Source organism: Elaeis guineensis, chromosome 2 (assembly GCF_000442705.2).
Source record: "Elaeis guineensis isolate ETL-2024a chromosome 2, EG11, whole genome shotgun sequence".
Classification (NCBI taxonomy): domain Eukaryota; kingdom Viridiplantae; phylum Streptophyta; class Magnoliopsida; order Arecales; family Arecaceae; genus Elaeis; species Elaeis guineensis.
The window spans coordinates 124383914-124407339 of record NC_025994.2 but is presented as its reverse complement, the minus strand read 5'-3'; the positions used below and the strand labels follow the sequence as shown (position 1 = coordinate 124407339).

The following is a 23426-nucleotide window of genomic DNA, read 5'->3' as shown; positions in this document are numbered from 1 at the left end:
CATCGGACCATAATCACGTAGTGGATCGTTAATTCCCATTGATCATGTCGTGATATGCGATCGGTAACCGTTCGTAACGGTTATGGTATATTTGAGTTGACTGACCGACCATATGTCAGTAGAACCGACCATATGTCGGTAGAATCCATGAGCGACGGTCGGCTAGTAGTTCTGTTATGTCGATGGTCTAAGTCATCCGTTGTCGATCGGTAGTAGTTGAATCATTAGTCGATCAGCCGATAATAGGTCGGTGTGGTTCGCTCAGTTGGTCGATGAAGAGTTGGAACCGCATATTCAACCGATGTAGAGTCGGAGTTATATGTCCGACCAGTCGACTGTTGTTGAGTCGAAGTCGGTAGTCGCTTTCAGGGTCATGTCTATTTGTGGGGGTAGAATTGGGTGTCGGTCTGTGCTGAAAATCAGTCGATTTATGGGGGTCGGTCGGTTTATCCCAACAGAAACTTTAAGAAAGAAGTATATTAGAAATAAGCAAGAGGAATGCAACTATAGTTTACCCATATGCCTGATAAGCCACATACTGGTCGGCTAAGGTCTCCAATATATGCTGGAGGACTAAACAAGAGGAATTTGGCAATAAAGGTTTGGGGAAAGATTATCAAGCTATAATTAGAAGGGGCTTTTTATTTTGAGAGGTTAGCCATAAATGTAGATACTGCATACTACCCATTAATTGTATTATCTAAAATCATTTATTTATCTTTTATGTTTATGTTCACATTGCAGTCCATGTATAGGTTGTGCTTCCAAGGGAGAAGTTGACTAATGGAATCTATTAGAGGTGCATTGGGATATTTTTAACACAATGTCTGGAAAGCTGAAAAAGATTGAACTTTTCATATGGATCGAGATTATGATCTTGAGAAAACCCAATCAATCTTGAGAAAATCTAACGCTTGGTGTCCAGAGTGCTTCCTATACAGAGGCTGTAGTGGGCAAATTTTTCCTTGTTCTGCTTGAATTCAATGGGCAATTGCAGAGGAGGGTTAGCCAATGAAAGTGCCATGAGGTGAAAGATGATTGCAAGGAGAGATCTTGATAGTAGCAACTACTGCGGAGGTATAGAAGATAGGCATAATAAAACTTTCAGTTTAAAGTGAAAAGGAATGCCATTTGTTGAGATGTTCCATGAAAATGGTACCATTAAGCAACTTTTAAAGAAATTTATTGTTCGCGATTGTGTGCCTTTGGTTTCCCTTCACTGATGTGCACGAGACTCTGCTCTACATGGAGCAACTAGAGTGGTTTTTATGACTTGGTCATCATTTTTGTATTTGTGCCTGTTTGTTTATTCATCTGCTTTCTTACCTGCCTGTTTCTCTTATCTTCAGATAACAATCAAGGTGGTATTCAAGATTTTCTTCTCCCAAACCATGGCGAGCTCCCTGATGCAACTTTAGGGTGCACTTTGCGAGAAAATGTTTAGCCCAAGCTTTGACTCCCAGATGCAAGTACCTGAGCACAAACACCTAGAAATCAAAGAAGCCCAATATTGAGACTGCTATTAGTATAGTAATGCTACATTCTACCCACTAAAATATACACATATTATCACAAGTATAAATAAAAATAAAAATGATAATGAAAGCTTGAAAGTAAACCACTCCACTATTGAAGAAACATTTTTGAGCAGTTCACGTAAACTTACACAAAAGAAGAGCAAAAACAACCTGAAAACAAATTAAATAACAAAGAAGGGAAAACACGCACACAAAAAAAAAAAAAAGTTTGGATTTGACTGCATGGGTTGCAATAAGGTTTAAATGAAAAATATTACAAATATAACAGAAGAGCTATTGCTTTATGTTATGAAAACAAGAGTCACAAGTAACATTATTTTAAAAAATCTAAGTTATCCCTACTTCAGCTGGCAATATGACCTCTCATGGAACATCACCACCAGTAACAACATATGGTATCATTAATTTGTAACGCATAAAAATTTCTTAATTAGTCATGAATAATTCATAAGTAACTCTTAGAATATTTTATGGTTCAAGATTAATTGAAGGATTCTGGATCAATTCATATTTGGCAAATGATTCAGAGAATTATTTCATTGAGAAAACTGAGAATACTTTGAGTTTTTTTTTTTATAATTCAGAGTATTATAACCTGTGCTTCCAATTCAGGCTGAACCACTGGTTCATGCCAAGCCGGCCAATGCATTTAACCTGGTCCGGTTCAAGCATCAGTCCCGGGTTAGCTTCAAACTCCAAACCGCGCTAGGTCCCCCTATAAATAATGCCCGTCTCCTCGTAATTCTGTTGGATCACCGGCTCTGCTCTTGGCGTTCCCCGCGTTCCGGGGGACGAAGGCGTCCTCTCTTTTCGTTCAGGCGGCTCGATGGGCGAAGGGCGTCGTCTCTTGTTCGGTCTGGCAGCTTTGATAGACGAAGGCGTCGTCTCTTCTTCGGCCGCTTTGATCGGCGACGAGAACTCCGTTTCTTTGCCAGCCAACCGCCTCATTCTCTTTTGCGAAAGCTCTAGCTGCTGGAAATCTGACGACCTATCTAGGGTTTTATTCGTTCTAGCAGAATTTTTCTATTTCTCGATTTTAGATTTTCTCTCAAGAATTCGAAAGGGATTAGATTCCTTCTTGACAAGGATTTCGTTAAGATTTAACCTTCTTTATCATCCTTCTCTAGAATCTGGTTTTCTTGTGTGCTCCTCTCCCTTCTTGGCGTTCTCCGCGTCTCCGGGGAGATGAGCGGACTAGGCGTCCTCTCTTTCGATGCAGGCGGCTTCGATGGGCGAAGGCGTCGTCTCTTGTTCGGTCTGGCAGCTTTGATGGACGAAGGCGTCGTCTCCTGTTCCGTCTGGCAGCTTTGATAGACGAAGGCGTCGTCTCTTCTTTGGCCGCTTTGATCGGCGCGGGGAACTCCGTTCTTGGCCAGCCAACCCCCTCTCTCTTCCTCGAGAGTCCAGCCACGGGGAATCTGATAAGCTATCTTGGATTTTATTTGTTCTAGCAGAATTTTTCTATTTCTTGATTTTAGATTTTCTTTGGATTAGATTCCTTCTTGACAAGGATTTCGTTAAGATTTAACCTTCTTTATCATCCTGTCCTAGAATTTGGTTTTCTTGTTTTTCCTTTTTCTTTTCTTCGTTTGATAACTTACTGATTCTGGATCTGAGGTCAATGAATTTCTACTGATGTGTTGGCATCTCGAATTGGTTAATGCTGCTGATGGATCATATCATAAACTTGTAGCTAGTGTCTTTCTCATTATTTCTTTTGGGTTTTCTTGAGATTTTTATGATTTCCTATCTTTCGCACACGTCTGCAGTTGCTTCAGTCCTACAAGGCATTGTCATTGTTATCTTCAGGGAAGTATCTTTCTTGAAATTCCTACGATTTCCTAAATTTAATAGAAATGTTAGCAATTACTTGAGTCCTATAAGTCATTGATCTTGCCATATTAAAGCTAATATTTTTTTTGTTGTTTTTTTTTTTAAATTCTATTATTTCTCTAAATTTAACATAGATATTTGCGCTTCTGCAGGTACACATTGTTATTGTCATCTTAAAGGAAGTATCTTTCTGAGGTTTTCTTGAAATTCCCATGATTTCCTAATATTAACAGAATGTTAGCAATTACTTGAGTCCTATTGATCTTGCTATCTTAAAGCTAATATTTTTCTGATGATTTTTTTCAAAAAAACTTCTATAATTTCCTAACTTTAATATGGATATTTGCACGCACTTCAATCCTTTAAGCAATTGATGCTGCCATCTGAAAGCTATTACCTTTCTGACAATGTCTTTTGGGTTTTATTGAAATCTCTATGAAATCTATGTCATAAACGACTCAAAAGAAATTTCTAATTTTTCTCAATCAAATCTCGCAAACTCCTGTTTCCTTCTTGGAGCTTGTACGGTTGAAAAGTTGGCATATCACTGATTCATTTCTGAACTTGTAAGTGGCCTTTAGACATTAAATATTCCAAATATCCAATTCAAATTATCCTTTCTGATCAGTATGATCGGGTGGGCACGTAGATAACCTAATTTGGCCAATTATTGGAGCATCTTTATCAGTTCATGATCAAGTGCTTGCTCAGCAGTGGAGAGTTTTTTCGAAGGTTTTAAAGTTCAAGTTCAGTTAGTGAATCTGTTATAAAATCATTTCTGTATCATATTTACATTGTTTTTCCTTTTATCCTGTTTTTATCCCCAATACTTGCCATTTTCACTTTGTTGGATATTATGCTGCTTAATGCTTCACGATGGTTTAATATAATGAATCATGATGATTTAATATAATGTATGATAACATATTATTGTACTTTGGGTCCTGATACATATAATATTTTATGATGTTATGGTTGTTAATATTACATTTTCAATGAGTTTTATGAGGAGAAGTCTGCTTATTGGTGAATTCTGATGCATAAGCATGAACTGTACCATGTCAACATTATGTTTGATTGGTTTGTCATTTTGTTGACTAAGTTTAGTTGTTAGCACCTTCTGCTTCCAAACTTCGCTTTTTTCAGTTATTTGCTGCACTGACCTAATTATATATATATGTATGTATGTATAGACACACTAGATATATATATCTATATATATATATATATGGTGCTTATACCCTGTTAACTCCTGTCATAAATAGAATGCTGTTCAACTAACATGATTTACAGGTTGTTGTCTCACTTCATGAATACTCGCTACAGCTACAATCATGTATCCAGTTTTTCTGATTCTGGGGTACGAGTTCACAAGGTTCTCATGAGATTTCAAAAGTAGTTTGAGATTTATCAGGTATCAAAATTCCCGATCTAAGTGCAGATACCTAATAATTTTAAAAAATTTGAAAGATATGTCGCCTGCTTGTTTTTTAAACAGTTATAGTTTTACCTCATGAAATGATTATCGATTTGTATTACTTTGATTGGTGCTTCTGTTCTGTACTTTAAGGGACCTAAGTCTTACCTTCTAGAGTTAAGTTTTTACCTTGTTAACTTTTAAAAAATCAAGATGTTTGCATCTATTGGTTGTGTAGAGTTGGAACAAGGAGTCATTGTGTCAGAGTCAATGGTGATCTTCAAAGGGAAGGTGCATTCATCAAAGGAGGTTAAGTTAAAACTTACATAGCAAGCAAACATGGTATGGGTTCTAGAAGCTCCTGTGAACAAAAAACATATAGATAAATCTTTCATGTTATATAAAAACATGCTTATATAGAAATTGGTGGCGGAAAAATTGGTCCTATAGGAGATCAGTGAAAAGTTATCTATTACAAATATATGGATATTTGTATGTTTGAAAGAGGTCATGTGTGAGTTAGACAAATGATCATATTTGGTTAAGAAGCAATTTGTGTCAGGAAAGAAATTAATAATAAAACTCATTACTTATTTAATCTAATATATATATATATATATATATATATATATATATATATTAAAATGAAGGTGTCTACATTGGTAGAGCCTCCGTTTGACATTTGTCTCCACAATATTTTGTCATGTTCATAACAACCTTTAATCTGCAATGAAACAAAAAAAAAAACATCGAGGCATCCATGCGTAAAAAATCGGAATCATTGGCTGCATTAACTGCTCTTCAAAGCTATATTAATCTGTCCTCTCAGATTATGAAACTATTTAATCATTGGCTGTATTAACTCCGAGGAACCACTAGAACCGTTTAAAGCCATGAGGAAGGGGAAGGGATCGGAGAGGTGGTTGCACATTGAGCTTGAGGGGCGCGGTGGCAGTGAGGTTGTGGATGTTTGGCGGGAGTACATCGGAGAGGGCATGGTTGCTGACTTGGATAGTGGCGACGTGGTCACCAAAGCAACAGGCACCATCCCAATGGCTGCAGGGGCTGGAGAAGTCTAACCAGCCAAGCTTATCGGCTGGATCAAGGCACTTGGCAAGGGCCTGCGTTGCCGTCGTGTTGTCGGCGGCGATCTGGACTGCCACTTAGGGTGCATTAGAGAAGAGAACTACGGCGGCGGCAAGAACGAGGAGGTGGTGATGGCGGTAGTGGTGGTAGGGAAAATAGACCTTCTCCATCACAGGAAATATCATGGATGGGGGTAGGATTTGGAATGCTGCAACGGAGATAGACTTTAAGAGGCAAGAGGTTTAGTTGAAGGAAGGAGAGGAAGATGGCAATTAGCATGGGAGGGGTTCGATATCTTTCTCAAAAGAATGATTGATTTTTTCTCACACAAATTTCAAAGCAATTCAATCACTTTCTTCCCTCTGTCAACACAACTTTGGAAGCTGATATTGCATAATCCAACGGTTGATGGCATGAAAGAAGGGGAATCAGTCTTTTGCTCGACAGATATAATCCGAACACGAGGAAGGGAAACTATTGAGTGTGACGAGAGCAAAACGACGGGACCTGCCTTGATTAAGAAAAGATGAAAAGGTTGACCCAATTTTGCACCCCACGCTGCATGGCGATGAAGAGAAGAGATGTCATGGTGAAATTATGGTGGGAACCGGTTGGCGACCAATGGGTGCCGTGGGTCTCTTAGTATTAAATTAGAGACATAAGTTGGGACTCTGCTGGAATTTGGGCCGGTGACTATGCAGGATTTCCATTCTAAACTTGGAAACAATTTTATTTTCATAAATATCCCTATTTGTTTTCTAACCTTTTAGCATTCTATTAATTAAAAATTAAACTTAATAAGGCTTTGACCTGCTCAGAGAATTGTGGTAGCTGGTAGGTATATATGAATGGGATTCTTTAAGGATCTAAATCTGGGTATATAAATTGAAAGATGTTGGGAAAAGTTTAATAGGTAGGTTTTGCAAAACCATAAAGGAGTTCTTGAATTCCAGAGCATCTGCAATTTGAATAGTATAGAGAGCCATATGTTGGACCGTGTAGCGTTTTGATGCTGATACAATAATTTGTGTGATGTCAGATAATAAGATCAAATGAGTGATTTAGTGATGGGTTGAGGAAAAGCATGAGCTATCAAGGGCTGAAGTAAGATTTATCTTCTTTTCTTTATGAGGTAATGTTCCACTCAAACGGTTTGTATTATGCATAGTTAAGTTGAGCTTTAGAAATTTCATCTAAAGTTATATAAACTTTAAGTAAAAGATATAATAAATAAAATATAAACATAATAGATAAACATAATAGAATAAATTTGGAAAAAAAAAAACACCCCCGCACATTGCACGGGTTGTATGCTAGTATATATATGTATGTATGTGTGTGTGTATATATTAAAATGGAGGCCTCTGCATTGGCAGGGGCTTCGTTTGCCATGGGCAACAACGCAGAGGTCTCCATCTACCACGTCGCAACGCGCTCGCAATGCTCGCAGAGGTTATGGCGGTGGTAGGGAGGGGGCACCGGTGAAAGGTGTGGACAATGGAGCTGGCATGGGAGAGACCGAGGAGGTGGAGGCCAGGGAAGTCAGTGGCACCGGCGGTAGTGAGGGAAGGGGAGAGGGCAAGGAGGGAATCGATGGCGGGGAAGTGGGTGAGGGCACTAATGCGACGGCAATGGGTGGGGTTGAAGGCGGTGATCTTGCTGTCATGGGTGATGAGGAGGGAGCTCGAGGGGACGGCAAAGATGGCGGATGGAGGGCCACGGTCAGGGAGGGGTAGGGGGAGGGCGAAGGAGCGATGGAGGGCGAAGGGGTCAAAGAGGGAAGGATCAGAGGAAAAAAATATTTTTGAAGACACCTGTCTCCACAGTCCACAGTATTTTACCACATATCATAACAATCTTTAATTAATCTACATTGAAACAAAAAAAAATTGAGGCATTCGTGCATAAAAAATCGAAATTGTCGGCTTATTACATTAAAATCACACTTAATTGCAGATGATGGGACAACAGGAGGACTTCTTCGTGAGGTCATCAAAAGCTATTACTATGCTCCTTTCAATCTGATAATCCGTATCCCACCAGCTACATCTAGCCACATTTTAAATAATGTTATTTCATACTCAAATTTTGAGAATAAAAATAAGGGTAGCTACCTCTTTATGAGTAGAGATATTTTTTAAATTATACTTAAATATTTCAATTGATTTATGTAGGACTGGAACTGGATCAAATATGAATGAGATGTCAATATATTAATATCTATATTTTAATATATATATTAATATATATAGATATCGATATAAATATCAATGGGTCACAAAAATATATATCTATATTTATTTTGAATAAATAAAAATATAAATTAAATAATGAAAGTATAAATGTGAATAAGGTATGAATTAGATAATTAAATGTTATCATTACATAATAAAAATATTACAAAATAAATGATAAATCAAATTAATAGAATAATAATATGATTATATATATTTAAAATATTATGAATAGTATATAAAATTAAATAAGATTATAAACAAACTTATATATTCGAATGGATAATTGTGACAAATATGGATATAGATACTAATGAATGCTCTGCTCAAATTTCTATCCATATTCAGATATGTCCAAATACTATAATAGATCGGATATTCGTACAACAATTCACTTTCATCCTAAATTAAAAAAGAGCTAAAAGCAAACATTTAAAGTATATCTTCTTTTAAAGGAGAGGATCGAAGATGGAGAAGGAGAGATGGAAGGATTTAAAAATGGTTAAAAATAAAAATAGTAAAAAATGATGGGTTTAGAAAGGAGCTTCGTGGAATTAGGATTGGATCTTCACAAGATTTGTCAAATAGCTTATAATGCATGCTATGCACAAAATATATAATTTTTTAATTATTTTAACTATTTTTAAAATACATATAGAATAGATATAATAAAATAGCTAGATAAAATTAAATATTATTTTAATAAAATTGCATTTCATGTATCGCATGGGGTTATAAGCTAGTATATATATATATATATATATATATATATATATATTAAAAATGAGGCATTTGTGTTGGCAGAGCCTCTATCCACCACACGTGGATATAAAAAGAAAAATACAAGGGGGGCAAATGCAAGGCTAGGACTAACATGCTGCCACCATTTCTGAGTAAAATATATGACATAGTGAAGGATCCAATGATGGATGCGATCGTATTGTGGGGCTTGGGGAACAGTAGCTTAGTGGTTTGGAACATGCCGGAGTTCGCATAGGACCTCTTACCCAAGTACTTCAAGAACAACAATTTCTCCAACTTCGTCCGCCAACTCAACACCTATGTAAGCCCTTTCTCTCACACTCTCACCCTTTTTTGATGATTCCCCTTCGAATTGTCTCTCTTTGCCTTTCTTGGATGCAACGAAACGAGTGGAAGAGTCCATGACGTCGGTTTGGAGTTGGAGTTCTGAGTGGAGTGATGGTGATGAGGGGAATGAGGGCAGGATTTATAGAAGATTGGTTTTATTTAGAATATTTTTTTTTATTGAAGTTATAGTTGGAATTGCTAGGGAGTTGGGATTGCGGTCCGTCCGGGGGGGGCTGTGAAAGTGGTTGGGGAAAATGGGATATCAAAATGCTTTCATCTAACATGTAATATTAGCTTATAGGAGTTGAGAATTAAGAGAATTACTAAGGGTAGTTTTTGGAAGGAAGAATGGTATGTGTCATTCTTGTAAGGACTAGGGGTCGGGCATCACGGTACTCGTGGAGATGCGGAGAGGCTTCTGCATTGGCAGAGCCTCCGCTTGACATGTGTACTTAAAAGAGAAGGCCTCACTTTCTCCCACCCTCTGCAACGTCGATCCGTGTAAACCTCGTGTTCTCGAATCTGGATAGAGAGAGGATATGTGTCCCTCTTATGCTTCTTCATCTTTATCTTTTTCGTTCGCTTTGTTTCATGTGTAAATTGGATTCGAAAGGGAATTTTAGTTAATTTCGTTAGCCTTTAAATGTTCGGGCTAGACTCGGCCTCCTTCGATCTCTTGATCTTGATCGGAGGAAGAAAGATTGCCGCCACCGCCAGGTTCTTGATTTTGATTCCAATTGGGAGTTTGGTTCCATTTCTGCCTCCGATCAATCGCTAGTGCGGGGTTTAGAGGATCTTGATAGAAGTTGACAAAAAAATGGGGATAGATTGCGTGAGAAAGGAAGGAGAGATCTCGAGAATGATAGTGGGGTGCTGAAAGACTATGGAAGTGTTTTTACCTTGGCGATGGAGATGTGCTTAACATTGCTCGCGAGGCTTTCAAGGTCTCCTCCTTTTCCTTTGTCTTTTCTTAATGGGTTCTACTGTTGAGACTTAGTTCTTTTCTTCTTTTTGTTTTTGTTTTTTGTTACAAACTTTCAATTGCCTCTCATATTCAAAGAACTGACAGCGATTATCTGACACTGTATATTAAAGACGCCAATCGTAAGGGGAGGATCAAAGAAGAAATAAAAGAAGAGATAAAAAAAGATTTTTAAAGTTTAGATTTCTAAACTTTTTTTTAAAAAAAAAAAAGAAAGATTTTTAAAATTTAGATCTCCAAAATTTCAATATCGGAAGAAAAAGAAAGATTTTTCTCGATCTCTAAAGTTTAAATCTCTCATGAGCCATCAGTTGGAGGCATGCTCATTAACCAATTTCTGATTAGTATCTCACAAGGCCGCTGCCTATCATTACATTGGTATATTTTCGTTCCGCCCCAAACTCGAAGATGCTGCTGTCATTGGTGGTAGTGGTGGCCGACAGGCAACATTGTCGGTCTGCTATTGGGAGAGTTGGGGAGTGTGCAAGGAGAGGATCGAAAGAGAAGGGGAAGGAGAGATGGAAAGGTTTAACAATGGCTAAAGATAAAAATAGTAAGAAATGATAGATTTATTTAGGGGCTTCACGGAATCAAGGTCGTCGATCTTCACAAGATTTGTTTAATAACTTATAATCCACTCTATGCACAAAATATAGTTCTTTTATAATTTAAATTATTTTTGGAAATACATATAGTACAGATATAATAGAATTGATAAATAAAATAAAATATTTTTTTAAAAAAATTGCATCCATGCATCGCACGGGTTTATAAGCTAGTTACTTAATGAATCACAAAAAAAATATGCAAATAAAATCGTGTGATGAGTTAATGGCTTGCTTGGACTTGACAATAGACAGGCATAGGTGCAGTCAACTGATGCCTGTAAAGCATGGAGGAGGACATCGACATTTGATCCACGATAGGTAAATGCATAGGAGACAATGACCACACATGAGCTGAAGTGGTACCTTGTCTCAACGCATTAGAAATAGAGTTTAAGATCTGTTTATATGAGTTCAAGGGACAACAATTGTTTATTAAGATGAGACTGTAGCAAAGAGACTTAAGTTTTTGTCAATTTCATGTTCTGAAGCAGGTGGCACGTCCCCCGGCTAAATTATTTGATGTACTGCATTACTTGTTTCTCTATTAATGATGGTGCAAGGACAATAATCTGCCTCTCCTTGTATCTCCTTTTCCTCACAACAACTCTATACCTTCACCGCTGGGAGTAGGTCTTCCAACATTTGACAAGAACTTGATGTGTCCAAGTGTGTTTGGTGGACCTTCAAGTCCTGACCCATCCGACAAAAACCTAGAGGATTTTAACTTCTGTTTATTCTTGGCATATGACATAACAAATATAAATTCATGTGCATGCAAACAACAACATCTCCATTTTGTTTCATTTTCTTGAAGCTGGCTTGATAACATAATCTAACCTTTCCTTTCTTCTCTGTCAACTCAAAACATGAATTAGAGCCATCCCATGAAAATCTAATATGAAATATATCTTCTTCAGGGTTTCATTGAAGCTCTTTTGATTAGAGACTAGCGACAGGTTGCTAAACACTTTGTTGTCCTTCTAACACTGAAACCACAATATCATGTTGTTCCAGCAGACCCAAACTAGGCATGTGTATTCAGACTCGGCATTGAAGCCCAACATGTAGCTTTGAAGTCCAAGTTGCTGCATATTTGCAAGTTATTGATTGGATAAAAAGGATTCACTTTGAAAAGGATTCATATTTGCAAAGTTATTGATTTGTGGGTTCTATCAGTTTTTTCCCATGACAGTTACCATCATAACCTTTTATTCCATTAGGTTCCACGGTTTTCTACATACAAATTTCATGTGAGCATTGACTTAATTATTGTTGCTAGATGACATAGGACACAATGTTGGATGTGATGGAAGATATTGTGAATCCTTTAAGTTTGATGTCTCATGGAGAATTTACCTTGATCTTTTAGAAAGCCTGGTTCGGTTCCTCTAAGTTTGAATTTTTGTTTTGCAGTTATGATTATCTTTTTCCTTTTTGCATTTATGTCACCATGGAGCATGACATGAGGGTATATTTCAGTAGGGAGGCATATGACGTCATAGCAGAGGCATGATATGAGGTATTTCACTAGTTTAATAGCCAAAAGAGTATAAACTCAAAGCTTTTTTGAGATACTTTGAAAGCCTTTCCATCTCAACTGGTTTTAATAAGCTTGCTAATGCAAATAGCTATTTCTTAATGAATAACAATGCAATGCTAGCTCCGATAGGTTCCATCATGACCGGTAAAGCAATTCCTTTTGCATATATCTAGCTAGTCATTTTTCTTCTTGTATTGCAGTAATGGTGAGAAGAATAAACTAGTTGCATGATTTGGGTAGGACAGCAAAATAGGCAGGAAGTTGCAAACTATACTCATATATCTAATCCATATATCAGCCTTGGTCTCATATACATTTTTAGGCTGCACTTTGCTGGGAAATATTTGGCTTGAGCCTGGCTTTATGGAATGAGATGTAATTAGTATCATATATGTTAATGATATAGAAATTATTAATTGCAGATTTGATGCATTCAAATATACTAATGATTTGCAGAAATTTTCTGTTAAGTTTTTGTTACTGTTATTATCAAATTTCAGATATGATACAGTAGAATTTTCTGCATTCTCTATCCTATATTACATCACCAGAGGTCATCGATGTTTGAGTTGCCTAGTTTATATGATCTCCAATCTACTACCATTTGTCCATTTGCTAGCCATACTTCTTCCAAGTTATGTATGCTAAATGGTAATGGCATATCAGTGCTGTGGATTGGATAGCATCTCTTCTCAGCACATGATGTGCTTTTATAATTTGTTTCCAACCACAACATTCCTGTTCAATCGAAATATGTTCAATTAAGTAACTTTTGGAGGAGATAACTGTGCAACAAAGTTATTGGACTTGGTCAGGTCGTGGCAGGAGGTGATGTGCTGCTACAGTTCCAATATTAATGTAAGCAAACTTTCATGGCCTAGTTTAGATGGAACTTATGATTTTAACACTCTTTTTTTGCGTATCTTTTCAGGTGTTTATTTTAATAATGACCCCCGACTTGTCATAGGATGTGGTTTTCTGGTGAAGAAATGCTGCATATCAACATGTGTATCATGTATATGCAAGATTATTTGATATGTACCCTACTGTTAAGGGCCGTTACAGCAGAGGGGATTGCCAAGGAGGTCAACAAGTTACTTCTCACAGTCTTATACTGTCTTTTAAGAAGAGGCAACCATTTTAGCAAATCAAATGCCTTTTGCATGCCTCATGCCAGGATATATTTTTTATTATGGAAACTTTAAGAAAGAACCACATTAGAAATGAGCAAGAGAAATGCAACTATAGTTTACCCATGTGCATAGTAAGCCACGTGCTGGTCTGGTAAGGTCTTGAATATATGTTGGAGGACCAAACAAGAGGAATTTGACAATAAAAGAAAGTTTTGGGAAAGAGTATCCAGCTATAATTAGAAGGGACTTTTTGTTTTGGAGGGGTTAATTATAAAAGTAGATGCCTTATACCACCTATCAATTGTATTATCTAAGATAATTTATTTATTTTTTGTGCTTCGAAAGAAAAAGTCGACTAATGGAAGCCATTAGACATGCAGTGGGATATTTTTAACACAAATATCTGGAAAGCCAAAAAAGGTGGAACTTTTCATAAGGATCGAGATTGGGATCTCAAAAAAACCCAATCAATCTCGAGAAAATCCAACCCTAGGTGTCCAATATGCTTCCTATACAGAGGTTGTCGTATGCAAAGTTTTCCTTATTCTGCTTGAATTCAATGAGCAATTGCATAGGATGTTAGCCAATGAAAAGGCCATGAGGTGAAAGATGATTGCAATGAGAGATCTTGATAATGCAACATGAGATCTTAATAATAGCAACCACTTGGGAGGTATAACGATACTTTTGCTTTAAAGTGAAAAGGGATGTCATTCGATGAGATGTTCCCATGCAATGGTATCATTAAGCAAGTTTTAAAGAAATCAGTGTTTGAGATTGTGTACATTTGGTTTCCCTTCACTTATATTCACAAGACTCTGGTCTGCAAGGAGCAACTGAAGTGTCTTTTTATGACTGGATCATCATTATTTTTTTCCTATTTATTTATTTATTTTCTTTCTTACCTTGCCTGTTTTTCCTATCTTCAGATAAGAATTAGCATGGCATTCAAGGTTTTCTTGCCACAAACCTTGGCGAGCTCCTAGATGCGATTTAGGCTGCATTTTGTAAGAAAATGTTTGACCTGAGTTTGGACTTCATTAAATGAGATATAATTAGTATCATATATGTTAATGATACAGAAATTACTAATCTCTGAAATGATATACTGTATTCAAATGTGCTAAGGGCTTACAGCCTTACAGAAATTCTCCTGTAAAGATTGCATCATAATTATTATTATGAAATGATATAACAGACTTTGCTGCATGGTCAGTCTTTCATAACACCAAAGGTCAGCAATGTTTTGTGTTGCTTAGTTTATACAATCTTCAATCGACTAACATTTTTACACTTTCCAACTGCATTACTAATTATCCATGTTAAAATTTATATTGGCTCTGACGACATCACACTACCGTGGATGTGATAGCATCTCCTCTCCAAATAGGATTGCCTTGAGGTAATGAGGTCTACCGCTACAGACATTTTTATAGGGTGCTTTTATAATTCGTTTCTGAGCACATTTTTTCTTCTCAAATTGAAATATTTCAACTAAGTAAATTTTGCAGGGGAAAACTGGACAGCAGATTCACTGGACTTGGTCAGATCAAATTGTAGGACATGATATGCTGCTACACTTTAAAGACTATTGTTAAGCAAACCTGTCATGGCATAGTTTAAATGGGATCCTTACTGCTCTATTCCGATATTTCATCTACTAACAACCCTCAGATTTGTGATGGCATGTGCTTTCCTGGAAAAGAATGCTGCATATCATCATGTATGCCATGTATATGCAAGATTAATGTGATATGTATCCACCTTTAGGGGAGAAATTATTGCGTGCACTGCTTGCACAGCCACGCTAGTGCACACCACCAATTGCTGAGGTGTATTGCTGCAGGCCAATCATTGAGACACCACCAATCACCATGATGCGTCAGCATGGTTTCTATTCATCCCGCACTCATCTCAGTCACAGGCCCGCATTAAAACACCTCGGCAATCAATGGCGTGCTTAAAGGCGGGAGAAATTATTGCATGCACTACATGCGCAGCCACACTAGTGCACACCACCAATTGCTAAGGTGTATTGCTACGGGCCAATCACCGAGACGCCACCAATTGCCGAGATGCATTAGCGTGGTTTCTATTCATCCCGAACTCATCTCGGTCATTGGCCCGCAGCAACACACCTTGGCAATTGGTGGCATGCACCAGCATGGCCGTGCATACAATAATTTCTCCCTTTAAGGGGGCAACTTAATAAAGGGGATTGTCTAGGAATCAACATGGTATTTCTCATAGTCTTCTAATGTCTTTTGAGTTTGATGCAACCATGCTTAGCAAATCAGATACCTTTTGCATGCCCCTTGCCAGGATGTACTTTTTTATTATGGAAATGGTCAGAATTTAGAAAACAATATGATGTTTTAGGCAAGGATTCAGGTTTCAGCGAGACGTTTATGGGATATTGGGATGGGATACCATCCCATGTGTCGGGATAGGCCATTCCGCTAGCATCCCAATATCTCGATCAAGACATCTTGGAATATCTTCTATCCCAGGTGTCGGGATAGAGCGTGACGGTGGTGTGTCCCGTTTTCTCATGAAAATTGGAACAGCCTCGTCCCATGGAATTTAAAACCTTGATTTTAGGTTCTATACCACATTAGAAATGAGTGAGGGGAATGCAACTACTGTTTATCCATGTGCATTGTAAGCCACATTCTCATCATGGTAGGGTCAAATATATATTGAAGGATGTAAGACTTTGACAATGAATGAAAGACTTGGCTATCATCAGAAAGGACTTTTTTATTTGGTGGTTTAGTCTTCCAAGTAAATTTGATATACGGGCCTTTAATTGCATAAGCTAAGACAATTTATATGTTTACTTTGTGGCCCATGTGTAATTGGTGTTTTGGAAGAAAAAGTAATCAGCAATTAGATATGCATTGTGATCATTTTAACATATATTTTATAGTCCACATGTGCAAGGTGGCATGCATCCATGGTGCCACATTCAACAGCCACATGCTACTGAATCAAAGTTCACACTGATGGCTGGCAAGGAGATTGCAGAGATCTCAAAGGATCAACAAATTTAGCACCCTTTGATATTAATTTATTGGTTTAATAATGTTGGCTAAATGCTGTTGAACAAGATTTTCTAAAAATATCTGATTAAATTTAATCAAAAAGATCACAAGGCCTTATTTTTGAGGAAAAATAATCTGATACTACTATCAGAAGAAGAAGAATATCAGAAGGGCCTTTTTTTTTAGAAAAAAAGAAAGAAATATCTATATCTCATCACACACACACACACACACACACACATATAATAAACTTGCCTATTCTCATTCCCTGAAAGAGATTATGAGAGTTTTGTTTTGAAGAACCATATATCATCTCCTTCAAGATATCAAACTAGCCCATTCATATTTCTTGAAGAAGAAAAGGAAGGACAAGAAGGGATGCTGCAAAAAAGGACATGGAGGGGGAAAAATATTGGACGCTGCCGTGGTCTCAGCTCTCATATGAGATCAGGCAACCTCATCATCTCTAGGAATAATAGTCATTTTTTTTGTTATTAGTCTTTTTTCCCCCTTGATCCCTGTTTATCTGAAGGCATCAATGTATGGTTGGTTCTATGTCAAATAATTTGAGAGTGCTACTTTCCAGCACCCACTTACTTTGCCAATGAGAGCACCAATCCTTCGTGGCAGTTAAGCGTGTGGCCACGTAGATGATCGGAGAACCCTGCATGGTACCAATCTATCAATCACTGCATTCTGGTGCTCTGAGTGGGGGATGATGCAGTGAAACTTTATTCATAATTTAAACAGTCCAAGTCCCAAGTCCTAATTTCATTTGTGTGACATGTTTTGTTTTTAAGGCAGAGGAGGCTACTAGCTAAGGAACTTTAAAGAGTGGCAGTTTTGGTAAAGTTTTTTGGCACTACTTATCATAATATGTCCTCAATCATTTTAGCTTCCATAGCAGGTTTATATAATGGATCATGGAACGTATTTCTAATCCTTGGTTTTCTCTCCTAGCAAATGATGTAGCTACTGACTGGTGTGTACCTAATATGGGACTGCAGCAAGGGTGTCCATTATCTCCTTATCTATCTATTTTGTTCTCTGAATTACTCTCATGTGCTTTACATATGGCAGTGGATCACAAATTATTAAAGGCCTATAAATCTACCGGAATGGTACCTGTAATATCTCATGTTTTATTTGCAGATGACTGTCTAATTGTGGCTAGAGCTGCAGCAAAAGATAGTCTCTGGGTGAAACTTGTTCTTGACACATATTGTCTATTTTCAAATCAAGCTGTTAATACTTCTAACTCATATATCATGTTTGGCCCATCCACTCCAAGAACAATTTAAGATCAGATTTGTCATATCTTTCAAATGCATTGCAATGAGAGGGTTTGGAGATATCTTGGGGTGACCTTTTCAGGTATGAGGCTTAAAGCATCTAACTTTAATCAAATGATGGACCAAGTCATAATGTGGATTGAAAGTTGGCAATGGAAGGCTCTTTCCCTTGCAGGAAGAGCAACCTTGCTTCAATCTGTATTGACGTCTATTCCATTATATTGTGTGTCCTGCATCTATAGTCCTCCTTTGGTATTGAGACAACTAGAAAATATTTTCGGGCTTTTTTGTGTGGACATGATCTTAATCACCAAGGCTTACACTTAGTATCTTGGGATTTGGTGTACTGGCCAAGATCACATGGAGCTCTTGGTAGTCAATCTCTTCTAATTAAGCAGCAGATTTTTTTATCTAAATTGGCTGCTCAAAAGGTGCTGCATGCTGAATCACTGTGGGCTATATTAGTATGTGCCAAATGTAAATTTCAAGGATCCTGGTATTCATATACAAGGCCACAACATTGCTCTATAATTTGGAAAAAGATCTATGGTACAACATCAATTCATATGGAATGTTAGTATGGCAACAAAATAAATGTGCTTGATGATCCATGGATTTTTTCTAATCCGCTTTCTTTATTGGCCTACTTACATCAATATGGGAATAATAGATGTTTTGGATATGCAGGTAGCATCCATGGTTCTAAATCCAGACAAAGGTGTCCCGGTTTCTCCATGGATGGGTCGTCTCGTTGTCCCCTCCCATCCCGACAATTGTCCTAGTCATGCATCCTGGTAGATTTCCTCTATCTTTCTCCCCTTCTTCTTTTTTTTCTTTCTTTTTTTCTTCTTTCTTTTCTTTCTTTTCCTCTATCTTTTTTTCTTTCCTTTATTTTTTCTTTCTTTTTCATCTCCCTTTCTTTTTTTTTTCATTGTTCTTCTTCTTTTCTTTCATTTTTTTTTTCTTTATCTTTTCTTCCTTTCCTTCTTTTCTCTTTCTCCTTCTCTCCTGCATGAATGTTTTTCAGAGTCTCGAGCCTGTCCCAATCCCATTTTCTCACAGAAGCGGGATGGGACGGTCGGGATGCCCCCATCCTGCTAGGACGTAAAACCTTGGTAGCATGATTTATTTCTCCTCTGGGTTCATGGAACCAGTCCCTATTAGGTGCTGTTTCCCTACTGATATGATGTCCAAAATACTTAGCATCCCCTTGCTGCTTGGAAATTGGTCTGATCAGCTCAATTGGGGTACCAGCTGGATCATACTTCCTTGCAAGATTTTTATACTTTATGACCTCCACTAGGTAACTCAAGTAATCTTAAATGGCTGTGGGGCTTACAAGTTTCTAGAAGGGTAAAAATCTTTTGGTGGAAACTGGTGCATTTAAAACTTCCTTGTGAAGTTGTTTTAGCAAGCTGTGTTATTCTTCTTGAAGATGCTCAATATTGTGATCTGTGTCCAGTTCATATTGAGGATTGTGAACATGTAGCAGTTGCTTGTTCTTATGAGAGCGGCTTGGGTTTCTTTTCTACCTCTTTGCGGAAAATATGTCCTAAAGTCAATCGTTTGATAATTGTGCTAATTATAATTGTATATGAATTGATAAATAATAAAAATTATTTGATCTTTTTCATCACAAGGTTACATCTTTTAACGAACTTCTATGTTATGATGAAATCCTTAGGATTACTTTGATCGATAAAGAAGGATTTATCGCGTAATCTTTAAACTGGTTCGCGATCAAATGATACGCTATTACTAGGACGATAGCAATATCAAGTGCAGATCGTGGTGTGCCATATGCGTTGGTTGTCCTCGTAACCAAATAATGTGGAGATACTGGTATAGCATGTAGGTGAGATGTAGGAGTACATCGTCACTGAATGTAACCAACTGCGGAACACTCTACTGTCAAGGACAGCTCGTGAAGGGTATGGGTATAAGTATTCCTCTGACTTGAGATCACCACGGTGACTTGCAAGCAACTCACTGTACTTTAGTGCCGGATTAACGGAGTTTCTAATTCAGTGATGGAAGATTTTTAGGTGCAGTCAAGTACTTATCAAGTCGGTGCGTGAGTCAAAATGTGATTGATCCCTCCGAATTAGTAGGAGTTAATGTATCAATATATTTCAATTTAGCAAAATCTGGACTCGGATAACCATGTGATGGATTTGAAAAAGATTGAAATACAATGTGGATGACTTATCTAGGATTGACAGTTAAATCCTAGATCGTCCTCGAGCATTAGGGTCAAAGAGATGAATTATACGGTAACCATACGTCAGTAGGTTCTTGAATGTTGCTTCATCTTCATTCGACCTATCCGGATGTCGGATCATCATTGCTACATGGTTACATCGATTGGTTCAGAAAGTTGTTCCTGTGCTACCAGCTTAAGTTCAAACTTATGAGGTTACACTTAAAAGAAGTTTCTGACTAATCATGTGGCTGATCAACGATTGAGAATTGTTCAAGGACTTAATCGTCAATTCAATTGATGGTTAACGTTATGCAAAAGTTGTAATAAATTAATTCACTAAATGTTATTGAATTAATGGAAGATTAATTAGCAATTAGATTGCTGATTAGCTCAATTTGATTAAGCAAAGAGGATTAAATAAAATCTAATTGAATTGAATTCAATTAGGTTTGATCCGATTAGATTATGAGATAACCTAATCGCTAAGGAAGAATTATCCCTGATTTGATTAGGACTTTGATTCAATCAATTCCTAACTTGATTGGGATTTGATTAAGGATTTATGAACCTAATTAGATTGGGTTTCATATATTTTATTTGGACTAAACCAGATGTGATTTGGTTTGGATTCAAATAAGAAAATTAAGAGTCCTTATTGGAATAGGACTCTTTTCCCTTGCGCCAACCCACTTTGCACACCATCTATCTCCACGCACAAATAGTTTTTGTATGAGATTTTTTCACGCTAAAGAGTTTTTCTCCCTCTCTATCTCATGTCCAAATCGAATTTGGTTTTGATAAAATGAAGGTTTTGAAATTGGATTTCAAAATATTCCTTATCAGAAGAATCTGTTCTTATCCAAATCAACCTTTCCATGCCACCTTATTTTTTTCTCCTTATATGTGCGATATTTTGAGGAGATTTTTTGTGAAAAAATAGTTGGAGAACTGATTTACCATGAAAAAATATGGAAAGGGGCATCTCATATTTTTTTGGCGTGTTTTGGGATGTGAAATTGTGTAGGGAGGCAACATCTTGTAAGAGTCCATGATCTCTTGGACTCTTCACCCCACCTCCTTGCATGTCTATAAAAGAGGCTTTTGTGGTTTCTTTTGTGCGTGTAAGATACCAGAAGAAGAGTTCTTTACGTGAAGGGGCTTGGGGTGTTGGTTTCATGGCGTGAAAGAAGAGGAGAGTCCTCTTCTCTTGGGGTGTGCGTAAAAATCAGGTTTCTAGGATTTTGGTCCTCAGGATTTGAGAAGAGAGAAAAAATAAGAAGAGAATTATTTTTCTCTCCATCTTTCTTTCACCTCTTCATCTCCTCCAGAAGTTCATCTTCAACCTCTGAAAAGATTTCAGAGATTTGAAAAAAGATCCTAATCAGCCAAGAAGAAGGTTTTCGCACGAGCTAGTGCTCTCGAGAAGACTGATCAGATCGGAGCTTCGAATAGACTTTCCGTAGAGGCCGGACGCGTGTGCGGCTGCGAGCAACCAATGATGATCCTCTCTACCATATCTCTCAGCAGCGGCGATCATCGATCTGCGCAAAGATATCGAGTTATAAACTCAGATTAGAAGTAGATGTGATCTACTGCTCACATGCATGCTGATTTTATCTTCAGTATTTTTCAGATTTTATATGCAATATATCATGTCATAGATCCTAAAGTAGATTGATTTGATGATTAGATCATATGCATGTTAGATTAATTTGATTAATCTAATTGTCTTCCACTGTAATTTATTCGAAAAAGTTTCGAAACACATGCATGAAATCGCCTATGTTTCCCAACACTTTGAATAATTCTGTTAACCTAGCAGTTTCTACATTTGTCCCTTCGCTGCACCCGCTTCTTGGAGTATTGGAACTTAATTTTGATGGCTCAGTTCAAGATAATCCTCTGTCTTCATCTGCAGTATCGGTGAGAAAGGCATTTGTGTTCTTAGTTGATATGTTTCAGAACCAACAAAATTACTTGTTTCTTGCTCAAGCAAGGTACTGGAGTAGTTATTTGAATAATTCTGTTAACGTAGCAGTTTCTCCATTTATCTCTTGGCTACACCCACTTCTTGGAGTATTGAAACTTAATTTTGAATGCCTGGTTCCAGTTAATATTGCAGGGTCTGCATTTGTAATCCATGATTATCAGGGAAGGGTAGTTGCAGCAGGAGCAAAGCAGCTACGACATGGTTCTGTTGTGTTTGCTGTTAACTTGTTGCTGCCTGGTGTGGTCTACAAATTTTTGCACGTAAGCTGGGAGCTCAGCAATTATGGATGGTGGGGGAGACTAAACAACAGTTTCGAGTTGGCTTACCAATCCTTCCTCTAAACATGCAAACTTTCCCTGGATGCAGGATATTAATAGGTGGATGGCCTCTATATGGGCAACTAAAGTTTCTCATGTATCGCAAAAAAGAAATCATGCAGCAGATTGGCTAGCTGCTTAAGCTTATTAGTGTGACCTTAGCATCTCAGAAACAGATGGGATTGATCCTGAGCTGGATCATATATTGACTGCAGATGGATTAGGACTTGTATATATCAGGGCCTAGGCCCTATTTTGCTCTTTAACTTATAATTCTTACTGTTTCAGGAACCTTGTGTCCTCCTCTTTTTTATCAGAGAAAAAAGGTGGCAGCCTGTCCCAAATATTTCAATCCTTTCATATCTCAATGAAGGTAGGATTTGTTTCTACAACCATCAAGTGATTTCACCAACTTGATTAATTGGCAAATTCATGTTATGCGCTTAACCTGTAACCAATCGCTCTACACGTTTTTACTGTTTGCACGTGTGCATGAACCAATACAATCCTGCCTCTCTCTTCGCCTGAAATTTGGTTTTTTGGCGAGCAGACAGACGCAACGGAAGAGCACGAGAAAGATGAATGAATTTTTGAGGTTGCGGCAACCAGGCTACTTGAAGAGAGCGAGCAGAAAGCACGTCTTTTGGTGTGTACTTCTTTACTCATCTCTTTCTACTGCTTGCACAGCTTCATCGGTAACAGGGCCAATATTTGTTTAATTTCGGAAGTGTTTTCCTTGGTCTCAGAAAAATCAACTTGCATCCATCCTCTATTTGGCTTTTGTTAATTCAGGACAAGTCTTCTATTAATCTTAACTTCTATCTGAGCAGAAATAAATAAATAAATAACAGATAGTAAGTGCCTTGTCAAACCTGTAGAAACTCTCATCGGAAAACTGAATGTTGAACCATCAACCACTCATCTTCGTACCGATGCCCAACATTTCAAGTAAAGTGGCCGTTAAACTAGAAATAATGGATCTAGGGATTAGCGATGAGGCAAATAATGTCAGTTAAGCGGATAAGATCATAGGGCATTTGAGGTGTTTAGTAAATACAGGTCAAGCTCCTGGAGATACAAAGCACAGATAACAGCTAATAAGGACAACAGACCGTAAATC

The 23426-nt window shown here is 37.6% G+C and overlaps 1 long non-coding RNA gene across 2 annotated transcripts; it reads left to right on the top strand.

Moving 5' to 3' along the window:
- Positions 1 to 4620: 4620 nt before the first annotated feature.
- Positions 4621 to 22692, top strand: LOC140855515 (uncharacterized). 2 transcript variants are annotated; one of them, XR_012138425.1, is made up of 6 exons: positions 4621 to 4785; positions 12201 to 12306; positions 18484 to 18590; positions 21918 to 21996; positions 22110 to 22278; positions 22356 to 22692. It is a non-coding gene; the product is annotated as an uncharacterized lncRNA (long non-coding RNA). The 2 variants fall into 2 exon arrangements; XR_012138424.1 differs by having other exon boundaries at positions 22110 to 22692.
- The last annotated feature ends 734 nt before the right edge of the window (positions 22693 to 23426 follow it).